The sequence below is a fragment of the Eumetopias jubatus genome, unplaced genomic scaffold, assembly GCF_037043125.1.
Source record: "Eumetopias jubatus isolate StellerSeaLion01/CBP00866 unplaced genomic scaffold, mEumJub1_p1.0 scaffold_9, whole genome shotgun sequence".
In the NCBI taxonomy this organism is placed as follows: Eukaryota; Metazoa; Chordata; class Mammalia; order Carnivora; family Otariidae; genus Eumetopias; species Eumetopias jubatus.
Genome location: NW_028274815.1, coordinates 71,978,022 through 71,995,567, shown reverse-complemented (window position 1 = coordinate 71,995,567; position 17,546 = coordinate 71,978,022). Strand labels below are relative to the sequence as shown.

At 45.2% G+C, this 17,546-nt stretch overlaps 1 pseudogene; it reads left to right on the top strand.

Moving 5' to 3' along the window:
- Nucleotides 1–15,693: 15,693 nt before the first annotated feature.
- On the top strand, nt 15,694–16,580 carry LOC114209805 (homeobox protein NANOG-like; annotated as a pseudogene).
- Nucleotides 16,581–17,546: the final 966 nt, after the last annotated feature.

The window sequence follows — 17,546 nt, the reverse complement described above, 5'->3', positions numbered from 1 at the left end:
TATTTCCCAGTTCCAAGAGTTTTGGCATGGCTTCAACACAAGAAGGGTTTCTGCAAGGTTGAAAATAAAAACATATTTCAGGAACTTATTCTAGGGCATAGTTGACTGAGTGAAATGGAAGGAAAAACAGAGCATTTGGCAGTAGAAATGTGGTGAGTAACTCCTCAACCCAGGAAGCCTCAGCTTGGAAGAGCAGATTCGTCTCCCAAGCATCACGAAGAAGATGACAGGTCAAAACGCCACTATTTATTGAGCACCTACTAAGTATGGCAGTGCACTGACCACTTTGGAGTGCAGTGGCCTGTCACTGCCATCCCTCGGTCCCCTCCCACCGCCCCCCAGGCCCAGGCTGCCAGCTCTCCACGGAAGAGCCTTTGTTGGCTTCATCTTGCATCCCTGGCATGCAGCAGGAGACAGGCAGTTGATGCACTACATGTTTGTAAGACTGAACAAAACTCTTCTAGGAAAATTCTAGAGGGGTTGGCACCGACTCTGGAAAGCAAGCACACATACATACGCTCGAATGACTAATATCAAATGTGATAAACTAAACCAGTGTCATCTTGAGCTCTCACACTAGAAGCTCCAGCAGATTTTGGGTTTTGATCGTTGTAATGAGGCTTCACTGTGCTTCCTCGGGTGAAACGGACAAAAATGGAAGCCGTTAGAAGTTTGAGACCCTGAGCCAAAGAACTCAAAAGGTTGAATACCCCTCTTAGGATCTGTGTGTTGAATCTGCATTTGGGGTTTTGGCAGTTTCCCTGGATATTGTCAGTGGGTGAGAGAAACAATATGGCAGGAATGGCTGTCTGCCCACCCAATGTCTATTCCCTCCTGCTTCTTTACTATAGAACCCAATATTATTATTAGAGACAGCAAAGCACTTAACTAAAAAGTTACATTTCCAGGCCTGCTTTGAGGACAGATATAAAGGGAGCTGTTGGGTGGGACTTCCAGAAACATTCCTAAAGGAGCTTTATCCATCTTCCTGACTTTCTCTCTTCTTTCTTCTTCATACCCAGATCACAGACACAATAGCTGGAGCTCCAGCAGCCATTTTGCAGCCATGAACTTGAGGTTGAAAATCAATACTAGGGGGGCACCTGGGTGGCTCAGTCGTTAAGGGTCTGCCTTCGGCTCAGGTCATGGTCTCAGGGTCCTGGGATCGAGTCCCACATTGGGCTCCCTGCTCCGCGGGAGGCCTGCTTCTCCCTCTCCCACTCCCCCTGCTTGTGTTCCTGCTCTCGCTGTCTCTGTCTTTGTCAAATAAATAAATAAAATCTTTAAAAAAAAAAAAAGAAAATCAATACTAGGGATGTTAAAGCAGAAAGGATAGGAGACTTGAACAGACCAGCCCAACACTGCTTGCTTTCAGCTTTATTTCACTTGAGAGAGAAACAAACCCCTATTTGTTTAACTACTGTCACTTGAGGACTCTGTCAGTAGAGGCTAAAGGTAAGTGCTAATGGAATAACTTTCTATGGCGTGAAGGGCCCAGTAGTATCCCCTTGGAGCATTTTGCAAATTTTGGCGGGGGGGGGGAGGGGAGGGAGGTATGTTTTTTGTTGTCACAATATATGGTACTACTTGTATTTAGTTGACAAGAGTCTGAGATGTCTTGTCCCAGATATTCATATAGATCTAAAACAACAACAAAATGTTTATAATTACCTGTGCCTTAAACATAATTATATTTTACAAATAAATAAAATATATTTTTTGCATGGTTTCAGACACACCTAATTTTCCAGGAATGTGACTGCCATGTAAAACAAAAATTTGGGGGGCACCTGGGTGACTCAGTTGGTTAAGCGTCTGCCTTCAGCTCAGGTCATGATCTCGGGGTCCTGGGACTGAGCCCTGAGTCGGGCTTCCTGCTCAGTGGGGAGTCTGCTTCTCCCTCTCCTCCTACCCCTCCCCTGGCTTGTGTTTTCTCTCTCTCTCTCTGTCTCAAATGGATAGGTAAAAAAAAATTTTTGTACTCTTTTTTGGAACTTTACAAAGATTTGTTCACTATTTGCAAAATTATATCACCAATGGCAACACTAGTTGTATGCAGTGTTACACACTATATTGATCTAAGTTTATAGTTGTCCCATTCATGGTGAATGTGAGTGATTACAGCACCCGCTCTTTTGTTTTATCTTCTATTATTGTTGGGCCCAAGCATTTTCATGCTGAAGTATGTATTACTTTATTACAAATTACCACCCTTTTATTTCTTCTTTGAATCTTCCCAGTCAAGGCATTATGATTTTATTTTTGAGAAGGTACGTACAGGTAGGTTATATTATCTATACATTTCAAGTCAGGAGCATAAAGTGTGTTCTATTAAGCGGGGAGGAGGGCATTGGTCTTGACAGTGCCTGGCGTCCTAACTGATGAGACTCAATGCACACTCAGCCTCCATCTGCTTCTTCACTTTAGTGTGAAGAGGCAGAAAGGACTGGCAGCAGAGAGCTGAGTGTTGGGGGTCTGCACGTCAAGCAAAAAAGGCATATATATATATATATATTTTTTTTTTACATTTGTCTGTGGCAAGCCTGGCTTTCGGCAGAAGTACAGAAGCTGCATCATATGCAATGCCATTTGAGAGCTAATTATCTCTGAGCGGGTTGAGTGTTAATCCATGATCCACCACCGACAACTCTGTCCACATTAGTTTTTCAGAGGACACAGAATTAGGACAGAACTCTGTGTTGACAGAGGGGGAGGGAGAGCACGACACAGTTCTGGGACTCCGGGGACTGAGAAAGGAGAGCGAGGGGAAGTAAAGAAACCACAGCGGCCATCTGGGGGTAGTGAAAGAGTGCCAGGGAAAACCGCACGGCCAAGACCACCGAGCGGACCTGCGGCCGGCAGGGCCAGCCCACCGCTCGCTCGCCTAAGTCACCCCCACCCCCAAGTGACGGAATTAACCACATCTCACACTCCTGAATTGGAGCAGATAATTGGCGAGCTGGCTTTGTGCACAGGAAGTGTGTGCAGTTAGATTTGGCCGAGTGGAACAGGAAGAATGGGGACCACCTGATTTCATCTTGTGCCAAGGAGGGCGACACAAAGCGGCAGTGTCTCCTATGGAGCTTGGCCCAGGCAAAGCAGGGGGACAGAGAGCCCCGTGCAAACTGGCGGGTGAATGGGGTCTTCCTGGGAAGATCGCTAGAGCAGAGGACAGTCAGGAGCTCTAGGACTGAGCTCCGGCTGCTTTGTGACTTTGGGCAAGTGATTTAACCTCTGTCTGTTTCCTCATCTGTAAAACAACCAAGGAAATAAAAATCCCTCGTAAAATCCCGTCACTCCATTCCATGTGATCCCCAGATGTGGCCTCAATGCCTCCTCTGTGGGTAGAACTGTGCCGACTGTGCCGGGCGGGGGGCGGGGGGCGGACGGAGGGGGGCCATGCCTGCTTCCTTGACACCGGGGCACGCCCCTCCTCCACCCTCTCCTCCCCCCCCCCCACGCCCGCCCACAGGAATTTGGGAGGGGTGTGAAACAGATAGTCCTTGCGGTGCGGTGGGGGTGGGGGTGGGGTTAAATCTTTACCTTCTTTCCAGATACATCTCAACCCACTTTTACTTCCCGCTGGGAGGTATCTTGGTCTAACCTCCTGACCCAGCCCTTGGCGGGTCTTCTCTCCGAGGTGCCCCGATAGATACTGGTTAGAGAGGGCTGTTGCCAGGACAACGGAAACCAAACCCTGGCGGAAGCGTCATTCTTTCTAAGGATGTGGTAAGTGAGGTATTCACCTGATGACCATCCCGTGACGGTCGGGCTTCTTTTCTAGCTACTTTTTGGAATCTTCATTCTTAGAAAACCCTTTGTTATGAAATGTGCTCAAGTCCGGAAAGGAAGTGAGGGTCAGTCAGCAATACCCCCACTGTGAACTCTAGAATAGCATTTCCTTTTGAAAGATTCCTCCTCATTTTGCTCCTGGCTTTGCGCTGGGGCCGGATGACTGTGTTTCCTGGGGATTTCCAACCTGAGCAGCAAGGAGCCCGGCCCAGCTCACTCCCACACGGAGGGCAGAGACCGCTGTATTTCTTGCATGCCTTTTTCTGTCCCACAGTGGTAGACAAAGGGAGTCAAGAGACCGTGCTTGTGTGACCCTGGGTGAGTCTCTTTACTTCCCTGAGTATCAGTGCAGCAACTGAGGCATTTAATAATTTCTATTCTTTTCTTTCTTAAAAGATTTTATTTATTTATTTGACAGAGAGACACAACGAGAGAGGGAACACAAGCAGGGGGAGTGGGAGAGGGAGAAGCAGGCTTCCCGCTGAGCAGGGAGCCCGATGCGGGGCTCGATCCCAGGACCCTGGGACCATGACCTGAGCCGAAGGTAGGTGCTTAACGACTGAGCCACCCAGGTGCCCCAATAATTTCTATTCTTGAGGAGAAGTTGAGGACATGTTACCGAAGCATCCTGAATACCCATTTGTAACAGACATTATTATTTTTATTATTTTGCTTTTTGCTCAAATTTTATTTTTCATGATCTAACAATTAGACAAGTGGCCAAATGATTTTATAAAGTCATAAACTTTTAGTAAAATCATTTGGCCTAGAGTTATTCATGAATATTACTATTCATTAAAAGTGTTTAAATGCAGAAATGCATTAGTATTTTTCTTATTACGCTTGGTCATCACACATAACTTAGTTTGGATTACAGACAGTGTAATCTCATAGAAGTGATAAAGTGTAGGGGCTCCTGGCCGGCTCAGTTGGAAGATCATGCGACTCTTGATCTTGGGGTTGTGAGTTCTAGCCCCATGTTGGGTATAGAGATTACTTAAATAAATAAAACTTAAAAAAAAAAAAGTGGTTAAGGGCACCTGGGTGGCTCAGCTGGTTAAGCGACTGACTTCGGCTCAGGTCATGATCCTGGAGTCCCAGGATCGAGTCTCGCATTGGGCTCCCTGCTCAGCAGAGAGTCTGCTTCTCCCTCTGACCCTTCCCCCCTCATGCTCTCTCTCTCTCTCTCTCTCTCAAATAAATAAAATCTTAAAAAAAAAAAAACTGGTTAAGTGTAAAAAATATGGCCTAGTTGTAAAAATCATCAAAGAGAAAATGAATCAAAATCTCATGTCATTCCCACAACTAGCCTGTAACAGATTTATTAATCAGAGAATCCAAAATAACATTTTCCTCACTGGGCTGTTGTGAGGATTCAATGAGAATATCAAATTATTGGTGCCCAATAGGCATCTAGTAAATGATAGTTATTAATATGTTTCTACCTTCAAAACAGACACAGCTATACCCACGCACATGAGTGTGTATGTGCACACACGTTCTCTCTTCTGGTTCTTTTATACAGTCCAACTGGTGGAGATGTGTGAACACGAGAGGTAGTCATCTATTTTTTGCTTTTTTGGGTGTGGGTCATTATCAGAGATGAGTAACTATCCCTTAGTGCCCCCGAGAATCCAGCCCCGGCTAGGTCAGCTCCTGAATCCACACTCCCAGGCTAACTGGGGACATGAACCTTGCAAGTATGAACAACAATCCAAGATGGCACTTGAGTAAGTAACAGCTGGATTTTGCAGTGTAGGTGGGGTTTGGATTTCATGATCCATCTGGAACAGTTTATGGGTTTGTGACTACAAGTGCTGTGCAGAAAGCCTTTGTGGAAGAGGTACGCATGTGCCCTGGCCTTGGAGGAGAAGAGAAGCCACTCATGGGGCAGGGATCAATGTGAAGGAAAAAAAAAGGTCTGATTTCTCTGGGTGAGGTGGACCATGAGGTTGATGACAGCGATTTATGGTGTTATAAAAAATGGTGTCTTGGGGATGGTTCTGCATCACTTTGGTAAGAGACAAATTAGGGCTCCGTGAGGCTTGTGTTGTGGGCCAGCCACCAACAGCGGTTCCTTCTGCCCTTATCACATACACTTTAAGGTGTTAATTTCAGTTGAAAGGTTTGGATGTTACACATAATCCCAGCCATGTGGATTTTCAGCAGCAAACTAGTGGGTCAAGTTTACAGGTTGTTGTGTTCTGTCTACTCCCCTTTCCTCTGTCCTAGCCCAATACTAATGGCTTCTTCTCCCGCCTGGAAATGGGGGCTCAGTCTAAGGGAGGGCTCTGTGCTCTGTCATTTACATGGTAAAGTGAATCAGTATGGCCAGTCAATAGGTATATTCCTACATCAAGGGAGGTGCACAAATGTGCATTGTATAGCTTGAAGAACCTTTCTATGGGTACACCCATGCAAACACCCCCTAGACTGGGAGTGAGAACACTTCCAGATCCTTCACAGGGGCATGAGCGTTTGAACCATATTTTTGTATAATGAATGTATTTGTCCTTTGGAAGCGACATTTAACTTGGGAGATAAGTGGGGGGATGGGAGGAGATTTGAAGGATAAGATTCACATCAAGTAGCTGATTAATTATTGAACAAACATGGACAGAGTGCCCACTGTGTTCTGTGCTCCATGTACATTCAAGGTTGGCTTTGGAACCGGTGCCATGACCCTCAGACTCACCTCTACCTCTTCTCTCTAGCTTCACCACTACCGTCCGGACGAGACTCTCGCTGTCTCTCCTGGACCCGTGATACAGCTTCCTAACTGGTCTCACCGGCTCCAGCTTCTCTACTTATTTTTCAGTTATGAACCTAATCACATACTTCTCTGTCCCTATGCCTGGAAATGCCTTTCCTCACATTCCACCCCCCTCCCCCCAGTCTTCCACTCAACCTCAGAGCCATCCTTAATTGCTTTCTCTCTCTCTCACACCTCCTATCCAGTCTGCCAAGAAATCCAGGTGGATTTCAATAAATCTACTTCAGAATACTCTCCGAATCTGTCTAGGACTTGCTGTCTCCACTAACGCTAATCTCTGAGACCGCCCTCACCTTGATCATGACGCTAACTTCCTGAATGGCCCCTTGGCTCCTGTCTGTCCTTGCCCTGCCACCCACCCATAGCCTGCTGTCAACACAGCAGCTAGAGTGACCTTCTTAAAACACGTGTCAGACCATGTCATACCTCTGCTCCAAACCGCCCAAAGCAAGAGTGGGTGCAATGGCTTGTCCCAGCCATGGAGAGGCATTCCCACACATGCCCTCCCTGCTCAGTGGTGTCACGTCGGTAGCTTGAAACTGGCTATGGTGGGAGTATTTACACCACAGAAATTGGCAAATGCTAAAAAACCAAGTTTTGTTTTGCTTTTTTGTTTGTTTGTTTGTTTTTGAGACCCAATCTGCCAGCACACCACTGCTCCAATGGTGACCCATTTCTCTCAGGGTTAAGAGCCAAACTTGTCCTGACTGCTTGCAAAGCCTCTGCAATCTGACCTTGTCTCCTCCTTCCCCTTTGCTCCGGCCCCACTGGCCCCCCTGCCCTTCCTCACACATGCCAGCACTCTAGGGGCTGAGTATTCCTTCTCTTTCTAGAAGTCCTTGCTCAGATGTCACCTCCTCAAGGAGGCTTCCCTGACTTCTTCACCATGAATTCTACCGCCCACCTTAGCTGTTCTGTTTCCCCCACAGCATTCTAACTACTATAGAATTGACTTGTTGCTCATGTTTATTATTTACAGTCTGTGTCTCCCTCTGCACCGCTCCCTGCCCCACCCCCCAATAGAATGCCGTCTCGGTGAGGGCAGGGATTTTGGACTGTTTTCTTCACTGATGGGATCCAGGACCTGGCACCCAGAAGGCACTCTGTAAGCATTTCTTAGCAGGCTGGCTGACTGAATCTCCAAATGCCTACCTCCTCTGTAACAAACCTTCCTGAAACCTGGTGCTTTCCTCCTCTCCATCCACAAAAGGTCCCGATTCTTGTCTTCTATGTGCCACCTGCAGCTCCTGAAGTTCTTCCGTGGTGTCATGACGATTTTCTTATGACCACCTCCCCCACCGGATGGCTGTCTGTGGGCTCTTCAAAGGCACCCCCAATACCTGTATCTACACACGGCCCCCATTGCTAGCTGTTAAGTGAACCCATGAATGTACACATGAACGGTAAGCAGAGTATAATTCTCACACGGATTCATCTTCTCATCTGGAGGCCCCCTTGCAATGGTGCTGCTGGGAAGGCCTGAGGCAAGGAAGGATGGGGGGCGATTGCGGAGAGAGAAGCAGCCCTGAGTGTGGGGGGCAGAAGGGAGTCTTCTCTCTTCTGAGCTCTGAGCAAACTGGTTATTATTTCTTTCTATTACGCTCTTCACACCCTCCCTCTCCTCGGCCGTTTCTCTCACCTTTCAAACCTCTGATCTTTGATCCCAGGCTAGGGTCAGCTTTAAGTACAGGGAGAGAAGACAGCTGCCTCTGTGGTGTGATCTGGGGGCTTCAGGAAGGTTCTTCACTTTGGTGCCACTTTCCTGGGGTCTTCTTTTTCGTTTTCTTTCAGTTTTATTGAAATATACTTGATACACAGCTGTGAGTTTAAGATGTGCAGCATAATGACTTGACTTACATATACTATGAAATGATCACCACAATTAGTTAAAATGCATCATCTCATATAGATACAAAATAAAAAAGGTTTGAATGTTTTTTTCTTGTGATGAGAACTCTTAGGATTGACTCTCTCAATAACTGTCAAACATACACAACAGTGTCCGCTATAATCATCAAGTCACACATTGTATCCTAGGTACTTACTTATCTTATGACTACAAGTTTGTGCCTTTTGACTACCTCCTCCAAATACCACCCTCTCGTCCCCCTCCTGGGTTAACCACAGATCTGATCTCTTTTTCTATGAGTTTGGGGTTTTGTTTTTTGTCTGTTGTTTAGATTCCAAATATAAGTGAAGTGGCCTAGAACCCACTGGTCTCTCAGCAAAGGGCCACACAGAACTGAGAGCCCAGGAGAATCGGCTCCCAGAGTTTCTAGAGCACATGGCAGTTTAGGGCAGTTCCCAGCCTGGGGTCTTCGCCACACAGAGCTTCTGAAGGCTGCGTGTCAGTGGCCTCAGAGCCGGAGCCAGGGAGGGGTGGGGAGGAAGGCTTGTCTGTCCCAGTGAAGCCCCCTGTCCACAAAGGCAGCTCCACTTCTGGTCTGCCTGCCCAGCCTCCCCAGGACAGCAGAGCGGCTGCCCTGTGGGGAGAAGGGGGACTTGTCTCCTTTCCCAGCCATCAGGTGAGGAAGCAGGGTCCACACCCTAACTCTAAGCCTCGAGGAGTACAGGATGTCCCAACATGTCCTGTAGAACGACTTAGTAATTTTCCAGTTACTAATTTGCCTTACCTGTTCTGTTCAAACAGGCTAATTGTTTCCTCAAAAAGACTCAATGTAGTGGGATGAGGTCACCAGAGACATGCCTAAACAATTACAAAACACTGGTCATGGGCGCGCCGGGAGACTGGTAACCAGCTCCTCAGACTGTCGATCTGATGTTATCTTTCCTAAAGCAAATTCGGTGAGGACGCGCCCCCTGGTGGTGACACGCGATTATGCCAGGCAGGAAGAATCCTTCCACCAAGTGTCTCTTTCCCTGGGTAGGAGAATAACTGGGCGTGGGTGCTGCTTTTGGAACGTTCTCAGTAGGGCATAGTACTGTTATTTCTCAGTAACTATTTATTGATTGAAATATGAAATAAATGTGATTAATATAATCTATTCATACTTGTGAACTTGGAAGGTGTGAATTTTAATCAAAGCAAAAAATCTGCGAAGGCAGAAAAGAGGGAAATTGATCTCTGGTCTGATAAGAAAAGAGAATATAATTTTGAGAGCTTCCACATACTTTCTGCTTTTACATTGTGGGTATTATATTCTCTGTTGACTTAGAACAGTTCAATTTTTTAGTACAAAAAATTCAAACATACCAAAAAATAGAACATATAGTCACTACCCAGGTTTCAAAGCTATCAAGATTTTGTCATGCTCAATTTTATATCCCATTAAATGTTTTTAGTTGCTTTTCCCCTTAAATATTATAGCCCAGACATCTTATTACCTGACCCTAAATATTTCAGTATGCATTTCTAAAAAGTGGGCATTTTCTTACATAACCACGTACCATTTTTACATCTAAAAATTCATAATCCCTTGGAGTCATCTACATACCCATAGAGTCTACATTCCAATTTCCTTTGAATATAAAACTGTCCTTTTGCAATAGTTTGTGAATCCAAGAAGTCCACGCATTGCATTTCGTTGTTTGGTTCTCTCTCTGCCTCTCTGTCTCTCCCTCTCTCAGTCTCCCTCCCTCCTTCCCTCTTAATTAACTTCTCCTTATACAGAGGGAAATGCACAGGCATTAAGCATACAGTTCCAAGAGTTTGGATAAATGCATACACCTGGTAGCCCACATCCTTATCAAGATAGAGAACGTTTCCCTCACCTCAGAAAGTTCCCTCCTGTGCCTTCACAGACAACTCTCCCTTTGCCCCCACCCCAGCCACTGCTCTGACTTCTCTCACCATGGATGAGTTTTGCCTGTTCCTTGTTTTATGTAGCTACTTGCCCTCAACATAGTATTTTGGGGGTTCATCCCTGTTGTTGCATGTTCCTTTTATTGTGAGTTATATCCCATCATCTGCATGTACCACAGTCTGCTTGTGCATATTCCTGTTGCTGGACATCGGGATAGTTTCCAATCCGGGCTACTGGGGAAAAAGCTGCTATGAATATTTTTGTATGAATCTTTTTGTGGACATACGTTTTCATTTCTCTTGGGTAAATACCCTGGAGTAGAATAACTTGTCACCGAATGTGTATGTCTAACTTTGTGAGAAATCCCTGCGTCTCTTCTCCTGAGCACACCTCTACCACTTTCCAGTTGTCTGGTAGTCTGCATTCTGCATGTGGCCAACAGCTTCCCTGAGGTGTCACTTAACTTGTCCCTCTCACCCCTGGGTTGCCTATAAACTAGAAGTCTGATTTAAAACCTGGGTGTGATTCAGTTTAAATGCTTGGGCAAGAATGCTTCAGAAGTGATGTTGTGGACTCCGCCCTACTCTCATTGGGAGGTCCCTAAGTGACACCTAAGTAACCTCACTCTTAATTCAGACACTGAGACTGATCAGTAGATCCAGGGGGTGGCAGCCTGATCACCCCAGTGTAAACTTCCCCCAGCAAACTTCTTCTAATGGTTTCAAATGATCTTTGCCTTGAATTTTTGTTAGGAATGGCAAAATGTTGATTTTTTAAAAATTCTATCAACCCTCCACTTATATCACATGAGATTCTTCTGCAAAAAGGAAACTCTCACAACTTTCTCTCATTTGTTGTAGAGGACAGGCAGGAAAAATACTTAACTATTTGTCTTAATTTGCTAGTGAAAATTTTCAGTTTGGCTTACTGATTGTTAGAAACTTTTTTAAAAAGGCTCCGACAAGAAAAGCTCTCCCAATCAAGTATTACTCAAATATAAGAATTCCCTCACTTTGCTTGAAGAAAAAGATAAAGAATGTAGAGGAACACTGATATGTCAATGGACCTGGAGAGACTGTGAGCTAAAGAGTAATAATTGTTGGGGCACCTGGGCAGCTCAGTGGGCTATCCGGCTGACTCTCGGTTTCCGCTCAGGTCATGATCTTAGGCTTCTGCGATCGAGCCCGGCGTTGGGCTTCCCGCTGAGTGTGGAGTCCGTTAGAGGATTCTCTTTCTCTCTCTATCTCTCTCTCTCCCTCTGCCCCCCCCACCACTTGTGCGTGTCCACGTGCTCTTTCTAAAATAAGTAAATACATCTTTTAAAAAAAAGTAATAATTGTAATGATAATAGTTACTATCATTTATGGAATATTTCCTATTGATTTAATGAACTAATAATGAAATTTAACTCATTTTCCTAATAATTATTTACAGAGAAAATAAGAGTGCTAGTCATTGTGTAACCCAAAGGGGCTTATTCAGGTTAGGTTTCACTTTTTTTTTTTTTTAAGATTTATTTATTTATTTGAAAGAGAAAGAGAGAGCATGAGTGGGGGAGGGGCAAAGGGAGAGGGAGAGAGAAAATCTCAAGCAGACTCCATGGCTGAGCGCTGAGCCCTATGTGGGGGTGGGGGTGGGAGGGGGGTTGGGGCTGATCGCAGGACCCTGAGATCATGATCTGAGCCAAAATCAAGAGTTGGACGTTTGAGCCACCGAGGCGCCCCTAGGTTTCACTTTTTAACCTCAAAGAAACCATGGATTCATCTCTTTATTCACCTGACATTTATTGAGCACTCACTCCTTCAGGAAAACAAAGATGCATTAGACCCAGATGCCGTGAAGCCTCAAGGGGCCTTGCAGATGAATTTTGCCTCAGTGGTTCCTGGGACTTGCCTTGCACAGATGTTCGTGGCCTTTGTTACGAGACTCACAAAGAACACACTGAAGTCGTAGGCAACACTCCAAAATGAGATATCACCTGCCCCTATATACAGGTGGCAAATGTAACTGGCTCTGGTGCTGCGGGGCGGTGGGGGGGGGAGCCCCGATCAGTAGTATCTGCCTATTTCCCAGAATAAACTGTAAATACTCCCATCAGGGCCAGTTTCAAGCTACCAACATCATGTCGCTGGACGCAGAATTACAAACCTATGCATAGCACGCCATTATATAGTAACTTCATCATACAGATACAAGAAAAGCAAATAACTTCAAGAGCGCAGATAACAGTTAACTTCAATATAGTGAAATAAAGAAGTGATGAGTTTTAAGTATTTATCTTTGTAATGTAACTTATTTAATTATATGTTTATATAATTTAATTTTTTTTATAATGGCTATATTTAATAGCTGGCTTGCACAATTTCTGAAAATTTCACCATTGGCCCTGACAAGTTAGTATGAGTCAGCTCTAGCACCCCACCAATACCGCAGCGTAGCCATGGTAATACACAACATGCCCCTGGGGACTTGGAAAAATATGGCTGGGACGATGCTTCTGAGCCCGGATGGTCAACAGCCTCAGGACACAGTAGAAGAAAGGAGCTAGGTGTAGCATTAGGAATTATGTCCTATCTCAGCAATGGGGGTTATCATTTCCTGTTCCTGGTGTGACAAATTACTCCAAACTTAGTGGTTTAAAATAACACAAATGTATTATGTCACAGTTCTGGAGGTCAGAAGTCAGAAAGGGGTCTCACTGAATTAAAATCAATGTGTTGGCAGGGCTGTGTTCCTTTTGGAGGCCTAGGGAAAATCCTTTTATATCCTTTCTCCAGCTTCTGGAGGCCACCTGCATTCCCTGGTTTGTGGCCTCCTTTCTCCACCTGCAAAGCCAGCCGTGTTGGGCTGATGCCTTGTCAAGCTGCCATCTCCCTGGTTCTCTCTTTGGCTAGCTGATTAGCAGCCTTAATTCTCCTTTGCCATGTAACCTGATGTACACGTAAGTGCCACAGACTAGAATATCTGGGAGGTTTTTATTCTGTCTAGTGCGGGGATGTTGAGAGATACTGCAGTTAGTTCTCCACAGACCACACCCCTGGAGGCCCGCTGGAGAAGGTACTTGGAGTCCTGCAAGGTGGGATGCAAGGTGGATTTCATAAAAGCTGCTGATTTGCCTCTAGCAGTTTCAGGCAGCTGTAAGTGTTATAAAGAGAGTTCACATCACTCTCTTGGAACCTTTCTGTGCTGCAAAGAAGCTCACCAAGCTTACTCGCTTACTAAGAGGCCACAAGGAGAAGAACTGAGGAGCCCAGTCAACAGCCAATGCCAACTGCCTGACAGTCAAATGAGCATTTGGACCCTCTGTGCACCACTGCACTGTCAAGATGACTGCAGCTGTATGAGTCGTCTTAGGAGAGACCAGCAGAAAAACCTACAGAATCGTGAGAAATAATAAAACATTACTCTTTTAAGTCACCAAGTTTTGGGGTGTTTTGTTATGCAGCAATGGATAACTGTTACATGAAATGGGGAGGTCACAGGAACAAGATCATGTAAAGGCTTATTAGCATGGTAAAGAATCTGAATTTTGTTCCACGTGCTCTGGGGAGTCATGAGGGTTTTAAGAAGAGTGGTATGTTTTAAAAGATCACTCTGGGGGTGCCTGGGTGACTCAGTCAGTTAAGTCAGTTAAGTGTCCAACTCTTTTTTTTTTTTTAAGATCTTATTTATTTATTTGAGAGGCAGAGAGAGATAGCAGGAGCAGAGGGGAAAGGGAGAAGCAGGCTTTGTGCAGAGCAGGGAGCCTGACGTGGGGCCCAATCCCAGGACCCTGGGATGATGACCCGAGCCAAAGGTAGATGCTCAACCAACTGAGCCACTCAGGCCCCCGTAAGTGTCTAACTCTTGATCTCAACTTGGGTCTTGATCTCGGGGTCGGGGGTTCAAGTCCTGCATTGAGCCTACTTAAAAAAAAAAATAAAGATCACTCTGAGTGCTGTGTGGAGAAAAGATTGTAGTTGGGTAAGAATAGAAGCAGGGAGACCAGCTGGGAGGCTTTTTCAGGCATCCAGACAAAGATGGGAAATAGTGGAGAAATTTGGGTCCTGCTAATGGATTGGCTTGGAAAGGATATAGTGAATAACAATCTTCTTTCTTGAAATGCAGGGCTATATAAATATATGTACTATGTATGTGGCAAATCAGGATTTTTTTGGTGTGCCATTGGTGGAGAGGGGGAGTTCTTGGCAAGCAAAAGTAAAGAGACAGAGACTTGGTAGCCTGACAAGCACTGAAGTTATGTTTTGGGATGCAGTCAACGTTACAAATTTTTTCTTAAATAAAAGAGAAAATAGATTGCCTTGTATGTGCTCTGCTCTGAAGATTACGACAAGTCAAAGACTCCACTGAGCTCATGGAATGGAGTGCTTCCCCCAGGAGGATGGGCCTCTGTAATAGAACCAAGAGTGGTGCGGAGGGGAAAGTGTGGGTACCTGGAGGAGGGGCAGTGGTGGAAGGAGAGGAGAGGAAGACATCCCAGAGGGGGAGGGCAAAACTGGAAACGCATCCAAGACAACGTCTAACTGGAAGAAATGCAATGGGAAAAGTAAAGAAATGCTCTTTGTTGGCGGGAGTGTGATGAGACTGCTTTCCTTCTGGTGATGGACTGCCCCCCCCAGGCCCCTCCAGGTGCTGCAGGCGCATCTGGGGCTAACCTGGATGTGTGTGTATTCCCATCCATCACTGAGTGTGAAAGCTGAGTGAGATATGGTTCTTGTCTTAAAGTTTTGCAGTTTAGTTGAGGGCACATGTCTTAATACATGGTGTAATAACAATATAAAGAAAATAAATGCTGACCTTTTGCCGGATTGGGCTGGTTAGCTCTTGCTATTGTGGTGGTGACCCACTTCATCCCATCTTTTTGATGCTCTCTTTTTTTTTTTTTTTTTTTTTAGGTAGGTTGCATGCCTAGCATGGAGCCCAACATGGGACTTGAACTCACAACCTCGAGATCAAGATCTGAGCTAAGATGAAGAGTCAGACACTTAACTGACTGAGCCATCCAGGTACCCCCCTGACCATCTTTCTGATACTCTTACATCTGGAGATCTTCATATTTCTCTAAGGTCTTCCACCTAGATACATAAACCTGGACCTTTCTTACAATCTTGCTCTTTGTTGGGGCGCCTGGGTGGCTCAGTTGGTTAAGCGACTGCCTTCGGCTCAGGTCATGATCCTGGAGTCCCGGGATCAAGTCCCACATCGGGCTCCCTGCTCAGCAGGGAGTCTGCTTCTCCCTCTGACCCTCTTCCCTCTCGTGCTCTCTATCTCTCATTCTCTCTCTCTCAAATAAATAAATAAAATCTTTAAAAAAAAACCAATCTTGCTCTTTGTTTTTTCCTCCTCTACCCACAACTCAGCATCATGAATGTGGGTTCAGCTGAGCCCCAATGCCCACCTGGCCCCGAAGCATCCAATTCTAGGGACTCTTGTGCAATGCCTGAGATTTATGGGCCTGGAGAACATTATGCATCCTTGCAAATGTCTTCTGCTGAGACACCCTACACAACGATCATCTCTCTCCTTTTCCTTCCTCAGTGGATCTGCTTATTCAGGACAGCCCCGATTCTTCCACCAGTCCCAGAGTAAAACTGTTACCCACTTCTGTAGAGGAGAGCACAGTGAAGAAGGAAAATACAACCCACGGAAGAAACAGAACAGTCCTCCCTCAGACCCAGCTATGTGTACTCAATGATAGATTTCAGAGACAGAAATACCTCAGCCTCCTCCAGATGCAAGAACATTCCAACATTCTGAACCTTAGCTCTAAGCAACTAAGACCTGGTTCCAGAACCAGAGATAGCAGAACAGCAACTGGCCAGAGAATAGCAACAGGGTGACTCAGAACAACTCAGCAACTACAGAACACCTAGCCTTCTCTTCCTATCACCAGGGATACCTGACGAACACTTCTGGAAACGATCCAATATGGAGCAACCAGACCTGGAACGACCCCATTTGGAGCAACCGTTCTTGGAACAGTCAGACCTGGTGCCCCCACACCTGGAATAACCAAGCCTGGGACAATCAGCTCCACAACTGGGGAGAGGAGTAATGTTTCTCATTATGCTTATTATGTCAAATGAGGGGATACAATTGGAGTCTAATAAAAGGAGTTTCAGTAGCATTGGCTGCTGTGGGCAACATGATAAAAGATGACTAGATATAATACTAAGTTGGATATTTTTAGGCTCTAGACTCTAACCTCAAGAATAGGAAGTAAAAATACAAAGATGTGTGCTGAAAGATTATTTGCATTTTCTGAGAGTGTGAGGCTTTAACTTGTTAATAACCTCATTTGTTACCATGAAGGGTTAAGCTATACTGTGCTTCACTGATTTCCTCTGCCCTTTGTGCTGTTTTACTACACTCCTAATTTGTTCAGTATTCTTGTATTTGTAGGAAGATGTTTGCTGTTTTCATTTATCATGATAATAGTACCAGTTTGGCTGATTGGTTTATAGGTTTAAGTACGAATAAATAAAATATCCACTTAAAAGATAAAGAAAATAAATGCCAATAGTGGTCCAGAGTTTTAAAATGCTAGAGGACTTAAAAAGGATAACTGAGAAAGAGGAAAAGGAGTTAATGTTGTGAAGCATTTGTCCAGATGGTGGGGAGCAGGGAAGCCATTTAGAGTAAGAGGAGGGGTGCACACACAGACGGGAGAGTGTTGGGGAGGGTGATGGAAAATCACAAGCAGTGAAGCAGAGTGTGGGAAAGGAGGGTGGAGCCCAAGGATTCAGGTGTTTTCCTATGGGAATAGGAAACTTCCTACTCTATGAAGCTAGCAATCTGCGGCAACAAGGAGGGTGGCCTAGAGTCAGGGAGGACAGTTTGGAGGCCATTTTTAGGTAGACCAGTTGCCTTAACTGAGGCCTGCTGCTTTGTAGAGCTACAGAGAAAGGCAGTACAAACTTGTCCCAATACAGCCATTTACAGAGTCAGAGAGGCTTGTGCCCTTACACTCTGTCCCTCTGTGTGACACTGGCAAGGAATAGGAAGGTGAAATTGGCAGTAGAGTATGCAAATAAACAATGGGCAAGGGTAAAGCATCTTTAAAAATTAAGGATACCAATAAGTACATGAAAGGATGTTCAACATCACCATCATTAGGAAAATGCAAATCAAAACCACATGAGATACTACTTCATACCCATGAGGGTGGCTGTTATCTTAAAAATATTTATTTATGCATGAATGGATAAGTAAGATGT